Source organism: Nicotiana attenuata, chromosome 10, assembly GCF_001879085.1.
Source record: "Nicotiana attenuata strain UT chromosome 10, NIATTr2, whole genome shotgun sequence".
Classification (NCBI taxonomy): Eukaryota; Viridiplantae; Streptophyta; class Magnoliopsida; order Solanales; family Solanaceae; genus Nicotiana; species Nicotiana attenuata.
Window position 1 is genome coordinate 10,871,951 of NC_031998.1, and position 13,222 is coordinate 10,885,172.

The 13,222-nt window shown below is 43.7% G+C and overlaps 1 protein-coding gene across 1 annotated transcript in view; it reads right to left on the bottom strand.

The window, feature by feature from the left end:
* LOC109232997 (replication protein A 70 kDa DNA-binding subunit B-like) overlaps positions 8,716 to 13,222 on the bottom strand; it is a 58,653-nt gene continuing 54,146 nt past the window's right edge. Inside the window, exon 13 of the mRNA XM_019398717.1 lies at positions 8,716 to 9,318. The gene's annotated coding sequence lies outside the window, so the exon portion shown is untranslated. The remainder of the gene's footprint in view (positions 9,319 to 13,222) is intronic.

Below are 13,222 nucleotides of genomic sequence, written 5' to 3' on the forward strand. Positions count from 1 at the left end.
CGCGGGGCGTGCGGGGTCACTGGCTCAAAAGGGCGACAACTATGCTATTCAACAGAGGCCGGTACCAAGTATCATCGAGCGGTCAGACTTGGCTCCAGCTCCAAGGGAGGAAGGAGATCGGGAAAAAATGAAGCTGGCAAGCCACGACGTATTGCCACGACAGTAAAGGGGCGGCGGCACCCTTCAAAGATCCATATAGTGTAGAGTGAAAGTGATCATCGCGAGAAAGAGACGGTCCCGGGGAATATTCCCAAAGGACACCCTTGCATCCAAGGAAAGGGACGCCGAGACTTCGCCTCGATCTCGTATCAACGCATTGGTAACCCCCTCCCTCATTTAACTTACTTCAAATAAAGCATGTGTTCATGAGTACAGGTGATTCGACCAATTGTACCGACGGTGTCAGACCAAAGACAATAGGGCACTTCGGACTAACGAACCGAATCACTCCCGCGCCTCGAGCCTTTGATGGGTTCCGGACGCCAATCGCCACAACAATCAGGGAGGCCGCTCCCTCTATACAGCCCACTTGAGCTCGAGCTAGAACGCCGAACCCGCGAGGCGCGGACGTTTTATTCAGATGACAACGGACACACCGCCCAGAGGGGACTTCGACCCTGCTCCACCAAAAGGGTGAAACCCCACGACAAAGGTGGGACTAAAGTATTCGACAAGGATCTACACGCGACGAGAGGAAATTCCTCACCATGTGACCCATCGCCAGCATCGATGCCTCCGCCCTCGAAGGGATCAAAGGGTAAGCAGAACCACATATTTGGCCAAGCCTGGTCGAACATAGCAGAAGGCTGCATCAGGGCTCGTGCCTCGAAACGTCGCCTACGCATCCCGCAACAAGGAAGAACTACTCCGCTCCTTTGTTATTTCTTTTCTTTTCTTTTTACTAAGCTGTATGCAGGCAGTCAGCCGAGGCATTCAAAAGTTCTAAACTCCACTCGGGGATCCGAGGCCTCTGCGGGATCCGCCGAGCTCTCTCTCCTCAACCGGGCTTCCAACCTAAAGAAGGTCCCACCAACAAGATTATTAGCGGAGTAGCATACCCCCAAGAAAGGGATCCGACGAGATCGCAGTCCTTTCTTCTACAGTCGGACGACGTGCGATGATCTCCTATTAAGGATACCATCCCCTCGGAAGGGCCAATAAACGGCAGGTTAAATTCCAAAACGGAATCATATAAACAGATCAGTAATCAGAGGAGCCGCACCCATGCGGGCCGAGCTCACAACAGCGGGACGATATGTATTCGCAACATATATTTATGCCAAAGAAATAAAGAATATCTTTTTTGGCATTTCATGTTTCGAAAAAGGCTATTTTGGCATATTCACGGCGAAGGCCTCTCCGCCAAATACGTCCCGAGATACTCGGAGACTTAAACGATTCAGCGCCCACACGACCCCAGGGTCGGAACTCCGGGCTCATCAAGCCCCTATAAGGCAACTCTGAGTTCACGAGAAGCGGTCTTCAGGCTTAAACAAACTCGATGACTCGGAGACTGCCGTTAATCGCCATACGACTGGAAAACCCAAAACTGTAAAACCCCTAGCGGGAAGCCTCGACATAACCATATCTATTCTACAAAGCTGTAAGACCTCAATAGGCATGACAAACTGTAAGACCTCAATAGGCATGACAAACTGTAAGACCTCAACAAGCATGAAAATCCCGCAGTTTAGGCTATACGTCGCATTTGTAAGAATCCCTAAAGGGCATACCCTCGGTGTAGATGCCTAAATTGTCACTTGGGATCAAAAATGGCTACGGCCAAACGCATATGACTACGGTCAAAACGGTGATACAACCTAAATAACATGACTCGGGGACGCCCGACTGTCGTTAAAAATACTCCGAATATACTTCGGAAAGAACCGGTTAAAACAGGCTTCCCTCAACAGGCAAAAAACGAGCTCTAACCGCGTCGGCTCCAAATCACAAGAGCGTCGATCTACTCGACCTACGAGCTATGAACCTTACGAGGTGCTCAAAACATCGGCGGGAACGACTTGAAATCGAGGTTCTTCTAGAACCGACGACGGGTCAAGCAAAAATACTCTAAAAGACCTTAACGAGCGGAAACAAAGCCTACAAAAAAGCCCACGGGCAAAAAATAGCGTAAGAGCCATTGTCGCCAGCTAAGCAAGCCTATGGGCCTCATATTGAAAGGTCTCTACGACCAAACAAGCGTAAGAGCCATTATTGCCAGCTAAAGAATTGACAACTTGAGGATTAAAGTGAGCTCGAATCGTAACCCGATTCGGAGACCAGATCCAAAATAGTTAACTAAGCAAGCCTACGGGCCACATACTAAAAGGTCTCAACGACCAAACGACATAAGTGCCACTGTCGCCGGCCAGAAACTCAATGAAATTTGAAGGTGGATTACAGCTCAGATCGCAACGCGACTCGGAGACTGGACCCAAAAAATTGCAATATGCCTACGGTCACGGCATAAGTGCCACTATCGCCGGCCAGAAACTCAAGGTTCGATTGCAGCTCGAATCGCAACGCGACTCGGAGACTGGACCCGAAGCTGATTAAAACAACCAAACGCCCAAGGGCAGGAAATAAAAACCATCATCGTCAGCCCGAACAAACGCAGGAATCGAGGGTATATTAAGCTCGAGTCGGACCCCGACTCGGAGACTGAACCCAAAGACAGTCAAAAGATGCAAGCCTAAGGGCAAATCCAGGATCAAATCGATCCAATGGAAACAAACAGAAATACAGAAGATACAAGTTGCTGGGTTTCCCCTCTTATTGCTACATATTGATGACGAAGCGCAATCTCGGCCTGCGTCGTATAATGAAAGCTATATATACACAACAAAGGCAGGGAATATTCGTTCCCCCCCTTTTTTTCCCCGGCCAGCTACGGTCCGGCGATCTCCTCCTCATCATTCTCATCATCGGATATCAGGAACTTGGCATCGACCTCCTCTCCTTTGGCTTGTCTGATCTCCTCCGAAAGATCAAAACCTCTGGCATGAATCTCCTCGAGTGTCTCCCTCCGGGATCTGCATCTCTCATATTCCCTTCTATTATTTGCACGATCGAGGGCCTTCTTCAGCTCAGCCTTAGCGGAAGCGACACTCCTTGAATGAGCCGCCATTTTTTTCCCCGCCCTAGTATTATTCATTACAACCTCGGTCCGGAAGTTCACCACCTCGGTTTTCGCCCTTGATAGCTCGGATGAGAGTCTCGCGACCATCTTCGCCCGAGCGGAATCGTTCGCACGAGCGGCCTGAATTTGCGCCTCAAGAACGGATGTCACGGCCTGAGCCCTCTCTTTGGCCTCAGAATGGGCACTAACACGCGCTTGCAGCTTAGTGAATTCACGTTTGGCTTTGCCAACCTCGCCCAATAGTTGTTCCATCTCTTCCGCCTTGTCCTTCAGCTGAAACAGCAACACGTCAAAGACAGTAAGACGAAAAAGGGAATACAGGCCAGCGCGGGATGCAGAATACCTGTTTCTCCAAGAGGACCTCCGGGGCACGGCTTCGATCCACCCCACGCCGTAAAGAAATGAGCTTATCTTCCTTCTCCGCACAGAGAAGTTTGAGTGATTTTTTCCTTTCTCGAGCCTCCCGCAACGGGGCCTCGCAACGAAGCAGCTCGACTTTGAGCCTATCAAAAGCCTGAAAAAGAAAGGCCAGGTAAGTAAAAGGAAGGGAAAGGAGCATGGGGCCAGAACATCCCTACTACAGTCGGAAACTCACCGCAAGGCCAAGACGATGGGCCTCGCCGAGGTCCGAAGCAACGTCCGATGGTGCATCAATCCGGGAAGCTTGCCGGCTGACCGAATCGCTTCCCCTCAACCGCTGCGAAAAAGGGGTTTCACCGCAAGCCTTCTCGCACCACGGAACACCTTTCCTTTTGCCAGCGCTCCTTGATTCCTGAACCAACAGTCTCTCCTCCTCTCTTGGGGAACCCAGTCTCGCCTCGAATAAACTTCCGGCACCTGCGATAGAGGAATCGGGCCAATTAGCAAAAAGAAAGCCATCCCTAAAAGGGGGGGGGGGGGGAACTCCAGGCACCTACCATAATGCTTCGCCTCCCATCTCCCTTCTGAAAGATCTCTCCACCGGCGCCTATCGTGAGCCCAGCATGCTCCCAGCCTACAAGACCATTCGGCTAAATCAGGGATCTCACCAGGCAACCAATGAGTTGCTATAAACAAAGGACAGGAAGACATTATTATGGGGCCAACCTCATATGAAGAGAAAGACAGTTCGAACAGAGTGCTTACGTGCGGAGTACCATGGAAACGGTAAAAATTCTCTGGGGATAATGTCGGTTGTCCGGACTGGAAGTAACTGACTCATCCATCCACGGTCCTCATCCTCCTCGCCACCGATCATAGAAGATCGAGTGGACCTGTGCTGAAGAGAAACTAGGCCCCGGTAACGTAATGGCCGGTACAACCTTATGAGGTGATTGAGGGTAAACTCTATCCCGGCCTTATCAACAAAATATCGCACCGACCGCACTATCCTCCAGAGAAAGGGATGAACCTGCACCAATGTTACTTGACACCTTCTACATAAATCAAGCACGACCTGGTCCGGGGAACCCGGCGCGAGAACTTGGGTATACACGCTCAAGAAACCCTCAACATGCGTCATGACATTCTCCTCGGGGGAAGGTACTTGTAGAATCATGCCTTCCCCCCTTCCGCACTCTCTCCTGATCGCCCCGAGGTTCTCCTCCCACACTGATGAAATAATCCTCGAGACGTGCTCCCGATGGCACGGAACATTGGGAGGCTTCCCCGGTATGGCGACCCTCATCGAGGCAGCGCACTCCGGGCCTCGCTCCCCCGGCATCGGGAGAGGGCTACTGGCGCCAACCAAAGGTGGAACACAGGAAGGAATCCCCTTTGTCCGAGGATCAGATGTCGAAGCGGCGGCCATGGCCACGACAGAATAAGGAGAAGAAGAGGAGGACCCAGGCAAAAACTTCCTGAAGCAAAGAAGTGGAGGGACTCACACAAATCGCCAAGCTCTACAGAGGAGATAGGCTTATCAAAAAATTGCAGAATCGCCGCTTGAAGGGCGGATAGGCAAATATATAGGGGCCAGGCAACAACTGCTCAGTTGCCCAAGAAGGCCAATTAATTCTAGCCGCGTTAACGTCACCTTCTCCTTGGGGAGTGCACTGGCAGAATCATCCCAGGCCCCCGCATAATTCATAAAATCAAGGGAGCTCGAGAGATCCCCTACGTAGGTTTGGAGGAGCTACCGGCTCAACCTCGGGATGTGGCTAGTCTTGAGGCCCCGGGTCCGACCTACGAAAGGGCTCCAAAGGCCCGATGCTCGATGCTCAAAAGCAAGAAGGAATACCAGAATAAAAGCTCCTTTCATATATTGACAAAAAGGAAAAACACCTTTGCTCTATTCGTCTCCTAGAAGGGAGAACACATGGAACAAAAAGAAGGCATACAAAAAAGGGGCTCGGAGACTACTCCTCGCCACTATCATCTTCACCCCCATCGGGGACAATCAAGAGCACCAGTCTTCCCTCCCTCACGGGAGCCTCCTCTAGGTCAGCATATAGCTCGAAACCTCTGGCCTCGAGTTCTTCCAGGACCTCCATCTTCACCTTCACTTTGGCATGTTCAACAGCTCGGACCAGCTTCTGCTCAGCCGCCAGGGATATGTCACGAACGATTGCATGCGCCGTGGCCGCATCCTCCTTATAAGTAGAAGCATCTCGTTCGGCCTCCAACTTAGCCGCGGCCAAAGCAACAATCTCCCTGCGAGTGTCCGAGAGAAGGCCCCGGTATGTCGCCAATTCCTCGGTCACTCACTACTGGAAAATCAGCCTATGGTAGCGAACGTTTTTGCAACGGTTCAGAAACCGTTGCTATAGAGTGCTTATGGCAACGGTTGTAACCTTTCCAATAAGACATAGGTATATTCGGCACACTTCAACCAGAAACGCATTGCACTTGTGTGGAAACCGTTCCCATAGCTATTTTTTTTGCAACGTTTCTTCTAACCGTTCCTATAGACGAATCTATTGCAACGGATCTGGAAAAAAAATTCAATGGGAATAGTTATGAATCCCTCTTAATTCTTTTCCCCCCTAAATTTTCGTGAAACCCGCCAAAATCCCAAATTATTTATATTCTATTTTTTTACCTGCATTTTTTATGTAATAGTACTACTAATTAATTAAAAGGATAAGGTAAAATATAAAGCTAGCCTCCCTCTCAAAGCTCACGCCCAATCTCTCTGCCAAACCTCGTCGCCGCTGCTGACACCCCCGCCAGTGACAGTCCAACGCCGGTGACAGTCCCTCTGCCAACCTCCATTAAACCGACCAAATCTCAGCAAACAATTGTCAACATTTGAGCTCTAATTCGGACCATAAACAACCAGCTCCTTCAAACAATTCGAACCATCCAATAAGTTTAGGTTTTTTTCTCGATTAAGGTCGGCTAATACGTCAAGTTCCACAGATCCCTAATTCAAGGTTTTTGCTCGATTCTCATAAATTTCTAATTTATTTCGTTCTCTTCTTTTACTAGTTTTGTAATTTCTCAACAGTTAAGCCCTAATTTGCTGATTTCATTTTGCAATTTCTCAATAGTTGAGCGCTAATTCTCAAATTTCATTCCTAACTGAAGAAGAATTTGCCACCGGGTAGTTGTGGAATAAATATCATCGTAAGTTCCTTTACACCAGATTAATTGATTTTAATTTTATTTTTAGGGTATCTAAGCGATATACTGTTATTGATTAGAAATACACAATTTTTATTGTGTTGTGATCTTTTTTCTTGGGGAATATTGTGCTGATAATTTCGTTGATAGACTATTGGAACTCCGATTTCCACAAGGTAAACTTGAACACTGCAATCGCTGAATATGTTTTCCTTAAATAAAATTTAAAACTGGTTCGTGCATATGAAGATTTGCAGAATTCACTGTGCTTTTCTTCCTCCATTTGTCTAACTGTTAATTGTCAATGTGAATAGTAAACTGTTTCAGTGAAAGTTCAGTACGGATTTGTTCACTGCCTTCTTTACTCTTATCTCAAATTATTTTTGATTTTTCTATTGGTGCTATTCTCGCCCTTGGGACGGAATATTAAAGAAAACACTTATTCCATATAGTGTTTGCACCAAATTTTTTTTGTGCTTCTGCTTTTTGAGTGAGCTTCTGTTGTATTAGTTACCTTCTTCCCCTAAATATATCGGTGGTGGTGGAATATGCATATTTATATAGTATATGTTATTGTCCTTGTGAATGTAAAAGTCATACCTGGGATTCCCATAACGTTAATATTTCCTTCCTGGACTCATTCAGCAGATGCGGCGTAGTATATTGTTTGTAATAAATATTACATATACGAGTTTGATCTTTTAGGAAACAACAAAAACATACTTGTTTCCATTTCCTTTCTATCCTAGTATTTTTCACAATCATTTGCTTTCTGGATTTGATTGGATTTTTCCTGCACTTGAAACTGTTTTTTTGTCAATCTGCTGGAATGTTAAATTCCTTTATGTGTTTGATCGAATTATCCATGCACTTGAAACTGTTTTTTTTTGGGTCAATTTGTTGTGATGTTAATTCCTTTTATGGGTTTGGTAGAATTGTACCCGCTTAAAACTGGTTTGTTTTTTTCAATCGGCTGGAATGTTAAATTGGAGATTAGTTTTGTCCTTGGTAAAAGGAAATGATTGTCTTGGTATATCTTTGTCTCCTGTTTGATATTGGTTCGCCAAACATGTAACTCTTTAAGATCAAGTCTTTGGATTGTTATTAAAGTGGCTAGCTGAGAAGTCGCCACTCTATAGATTGACACTAGATTGGCTAGTTAGGTTGTTTGACTATATGCTAAAGGCATCATATATATATGCTGTACTTTTTATTTTTGGATACCATAAGTAGATGATAAGTGCCAACTTTGCCTCACTATATATTGGTAGCCTGAAATAGCAACATAATAATAAATACCTGGTGAGTGATTATATTCTGAGGCTTTAACTTTCATATAACTTAACAATAGCTTTTGAAGAAGAACCATGCAAATTTCTTTTACAAATTAGAGTGTCTGAAATGCTTAATGCTATATTGTTGCTCTCCAAATCTATGCTACCAAATCTTAAGTTATATTTTCAATGATGCTGCCAAATTTATTGACTCATTTTATTTGCAGAAACAATCCAAAATCAATATTGAGAATCGAAAAAAGTTGAAGCATCCACACACTGCTGGCAAGACAAGTTTTGCTCTAGTCCGCGAGGTTTGATGTTTTATCTTTTTTTACACTATCTATACCCAAGTAAGAATACACCATTGACCAGTTTCCATGACAAGTGAAGATGATTAAATTTTGCCGCATCTTACTGGTAATAATGATAGTTTAACAAATTGGCACCAAATCGTCATAGTTCAGTATCTGGGAGGTGGCGTCATGTCTCAACTTGTTGTTTTCTGCTACTTAAGTTTTGTTATCATCTAAGAAGTGAAAACTATCGACATGTTTCTTTATATAGTATGTTTATCACTTTTTTAATATGAACTTGTCAGCTTTACATGAAAAGTTTTTCATATTTGTTTTTATGTAACCAGGCAAAAAAAGAAGAAAACTTCTGATAATCTATCAAGTAAGGACATCTTTGTGGCTACCAAAAAAGAAAACCTGGTCGAGTATACAAAAGCTCATATGAGGATACAATTAGTAAAATTGTACGAATTTTCTATTTTAATGCTTGGGAACAAGAAATTACACTTAATGTCGTTTCACAACTTCGACGTATGAATCTAGGATTACACATTGATCCTACATGTTGAATTTTAGTGCTCGTTCACATGGAGAAGCTATATTTGCTCAACAAAATGCTATTCAACTAATCAATCGCCTCTCTACTGGTAGTAACAATCGAGGTTAGTACTTACTCCAAATGTTACACCCCTTCTTTTCTTTCTTCTTCTTCTTCTTCTCCTTCTTCTCCTCCTTCTGTTACTTCTTCTACCACATCTCTCTTTCTCTGTTCACAGTTTTCTTTTCTTCTTGTTCGCAACTGAGTGATCTCGCTTCGTGCACGCAAGATGTTTGACAATTTTTCTTACAGGAAAATTAGTATGCTGGCCAAGTCCGATTAATATAGTAATTTTGTTTTTTTCATCTTCTACTGGTTGTGTGGCTTTCGGTATAAGGGCTAGTTTGATGTTGGTTAAGTGGTGGATCTTTAATTAGACTCTGTTTGTGTCTTCATGTGCTGTTCGGATATTACAATCTCCTGCTTGACATCTGCTTGTTTTTCAGGCACCATTTTCTTGATGATGATCTAAGATGCAAAATTTCACAACCGAACTTATAACACCGATAACTAAAAAGATAAAAACTTAAACAGTAATCTCATTAATTAGAAAAATAATCTACTTAAATTGCAAACCATAAGTGAAAAAAGAAAAGACAACCTAAGACTTGAAGATTGTAACAACTTCAAGGCACTCTGTTACTTGGGTTTTGTTAGGTAGGTGCCTGTGTTAGTTATATATAACCACAAACACTCTGTAACTAAAGATATACTGCATTTGCCAAATGGACATACGTCCAAAAATTAATGAACTTTTTATGGCTTTAGAAGCTTCCCTAATAATAAATGTTATTAGGCCTATAAATCTAGTAGTGAAAAGACCAAGAAAAAAAGAGGAGAAGAGATTCCATCAGTAAAGTTCAAAGCTTTGAATACTATAACTGCCCACAGAGAATGCTTGCTTCTTTTCTACACTAAACAGTGACTAAAAGAGAATAGTTGATAATGTGTCAAGAACAACTAGCCAAGATCATTGATGACACCGATATTGAGAGTATTGATATGATAATTGTCCCAAGATCATTGTGTCAAGAAATATATGCTTTATGCTCAGGCCATTGCATTGGTATTTCTGCACATCAGGATCATAGCGGTAGGTTCTATGAACTTGCTAAGGGATATTCTGACTGCCTCTTTTTCACAAACTGTGCGCCTGACATTTCGAAGATTGCTAAGGAAACATTTTTTTCTTTTTCCTTTGATAAGTGAGTTTTGCAAGGAAACTGGTCTGTTAGTTCTGCAGATCTTTGCTTTTCGAAAGTCTTTGATATGGTCAATGCTATACTCCTGTAGCAGTGTGAAGCTTTCAACTTTTTTTTTTTTGCATAATGGACACGATACCTTTACTATTCTTACCTCTTGCTAACTATACTAGCCGTCGAAAGAGAGCTAAATTGTCTGAAGCATGTGAAAGACATATTACAATTTAAGTATGCAACTTCATCTTTTTTGTGTTAATATCAATTTGTTTGTTGATACTACAATACTACTGCATTATCATGTTAAAACTATTCTTCGTGTTTTTATTTTGTCATAAGAATGTATTAGGTGTACTCTCTAGCAATTAATTATTGAAACTAATTGTTGGATATGAATGTGTGAAGTTGGGTATGAAACTAACAACCTGAAGGTGTGCACAATACTTTTTTCTTTCTACTTTTAATAGCTTCTATTGATATTACTTGGAGTTATTGAAGATGCTTGTTACAACAAGTAAAGTTATTTTTGCTGGCGCATATTAGTATGAAGAAGTATTTCTGCCTGCTGTCGCTTTTTGTGTTTGACTGAGAATGAGATATGAAGTTCTTGCCGTATGAAATATTTCTCATTTGACTGGTTTTTCTAAAATATGAAGTTACGGCCTTTTTCTTAATGCTTGCCTGCCATATTTAATATTGTCACATGCAACTTATACTCCATAAGTCGGACTCATTTGGATATTATTTGGATGGTACTCCCTAACAACTTGCATATCTTTTGACTTATTGTAAAATTGATTAAGTGGAACTATATGTTAATCTTGTGTATGTTGCTTTCCTTTCCATGTGAGTTCTTTTTTTAATTAATTGCTATGCAAATAAATTTGATATAACTTAGTTTTTTGATGGTTTTGTAGGTAAAGCAAATCAAGAAGGAGTAGACAAAAGCAGTGAAGTACTTTAGATATTGGTTGATGGTTGCAAGGTCTTCATATGTTCTAGGAATTTTTTATTTTAGAAGTTCTATGTATGTCAACTCTTGAAGTTGTCAAACAGTATTGTACATTTTTGTTTAATAAAAGATAATACTACTTGATTATTTGGATTAGCATTTTGTTGTTGCATATTTTCTTTTGTGATTTATATAAATTAAGTATATATATAAATAAATAATTATTGTAATAAACCATCATCCCATTGCAATAGGCAAAACCCGTTACGATAGCTCTTAAAAACCGTTGCGATGGCTCTTAAGACCTCTAATAACCGTTGCTATAGCATCAAAAACACGTTGCAATAGCCAATACAATCGTTGCAAAAAATGACAATTGCAACGGTTCTAAACCGTTACATTTGAAATAATAATCGTCACACTAGAATGGGTCGCGACGGTTCTTAAACCGTTACAATAGAAAGACCTATTGGGACGAATTTCGAACCGTTGCAAAAAACCGTTGCAGTAGGCCTATTGACACGCGACATGATGTTACGGGTGCTAAACCGTCCCAATAGATCTAAGGCAATGGTTTTATTACCTATTGCAACAGTTTTTTAACCGTTGCAATAGGCCAATTTTTTAGTAGTGACTGTCTCGCTCCGTTCCTTCAGCCCGGAGACCTCCACTTCTAATTCATTAATCCGCTAGCTGCTTTGCTTGACCTACGATTAGAGGCAAGACGATGAATATGAGAATACAGAACATGTATTGATACAGAGTAAAAGAGCAGGTATGAGCAATGCAGAATAACTGAGCAGCAAGAACGGCCTTCTCCCGAAGCGCCGCCCCCAAAGAGGCCCGAAGCTCCCCCAACTCTCTATCTCCCCGGGCACCGCGAGCCTCTGAGTCTTGTAATTTAAAAGCAATGTTATTATGCTCCTTCTCATGGCATGAAAGTTACCCATGAAGCTGAAGAATGGCATGATCATACATCTCTTTACACTACGGCACCACGAGAAAGTTAAGAATGATGACGAATAATGCCCGAAAGCGAAAAGAAACGCGCAAGGAAAAATCATCACCTGCTGCAAAGACTTCTCCGCTGCTTTGACGGCGCCAGAGACGTTGAGATCAGCTCCGTCGATTACGCCATCAAGAATGTTGGCAATAAAACCTTCCCCTCTGAAAGGAGTACCAACCTTGGCACCGATCATCCTTTCAGCATCCCTCAGCTCTCCTGATGAGACTGGATAGTTCTGAATAAGATCGTTCGGGTCGTCGATTTCTTTGAATAGCGACCCGTGTTCTTGGAAGGCCCCGAACTCCGACCCATCATGACCGATAGTCCTGCTAGCAGAAGCTACATGGAATCCGGCCGCATGATTCGAAGCCACATCAACGTCCTCTTTGAGGACCTCCGGCTCCTTAGCCCTGCCGGACCTAGCCGTCCCAGACTCAGCAGCCTCCGACTGGGGCGCCTGTAAATCTCTCTCGCTGGATTTTGTTGTCCTCCTCAACGGACTGCCATCATCGTCCTCCCCCTCAACATCAGGGTTCAGTCCGGAAGTTAGAGCAGCAGTTTCATCAGGACGAGCAGTGGCTGCCTTGTCTTTCCTTTTCTTGTTCATATCGGGCCCCAAGTCCTCTGCTTCACCGTCGGGGGGGGGAGGTGGCCTCATCTGCATATTCTCTCCAAGGCCTGTACCAACACAATAAACGTGATACGCCATTACTTAGAGCTCAGAAGGGAACACAAAATGCGAAGCACGAATGGTATGGAAACCTCACCTTGATTCTTAGCTACCCGACGCTTCTTAGCCATGACGGTCCAGGGCTAGAGACGATACGGGAACTTTTCATCCAAACGCTTGATCTATCCCGTAAAATCTAGGACAACCTCGGGATGCCAAGCAGCGGCTGGAGAAAGCACAAAGGGGTAATCGCGACAAACAAAAACATAATTAAGAAACAGCTAAAGGGAAATTCACTTACGTCGATCGTTCCATCGCTCGGGAAAAGGCATCCTCCAGGCCGGGATGATATCCGAGGTTCTCACTCAAATAAATCTGCTCATCCATCCCCGGTCCTTCCCCTCGTCAACACTTGTGAAGAAAGATTTTTTGGACCGATGTCGAAGCTTGATTATGCCTCGAGACAGCCGAGGGCGGTACAATCTGATCAAATGGCTGAGGGTAAAAACCTCGCCTGTAGCCCCTTCGGTAAAATGCCTGAGCAT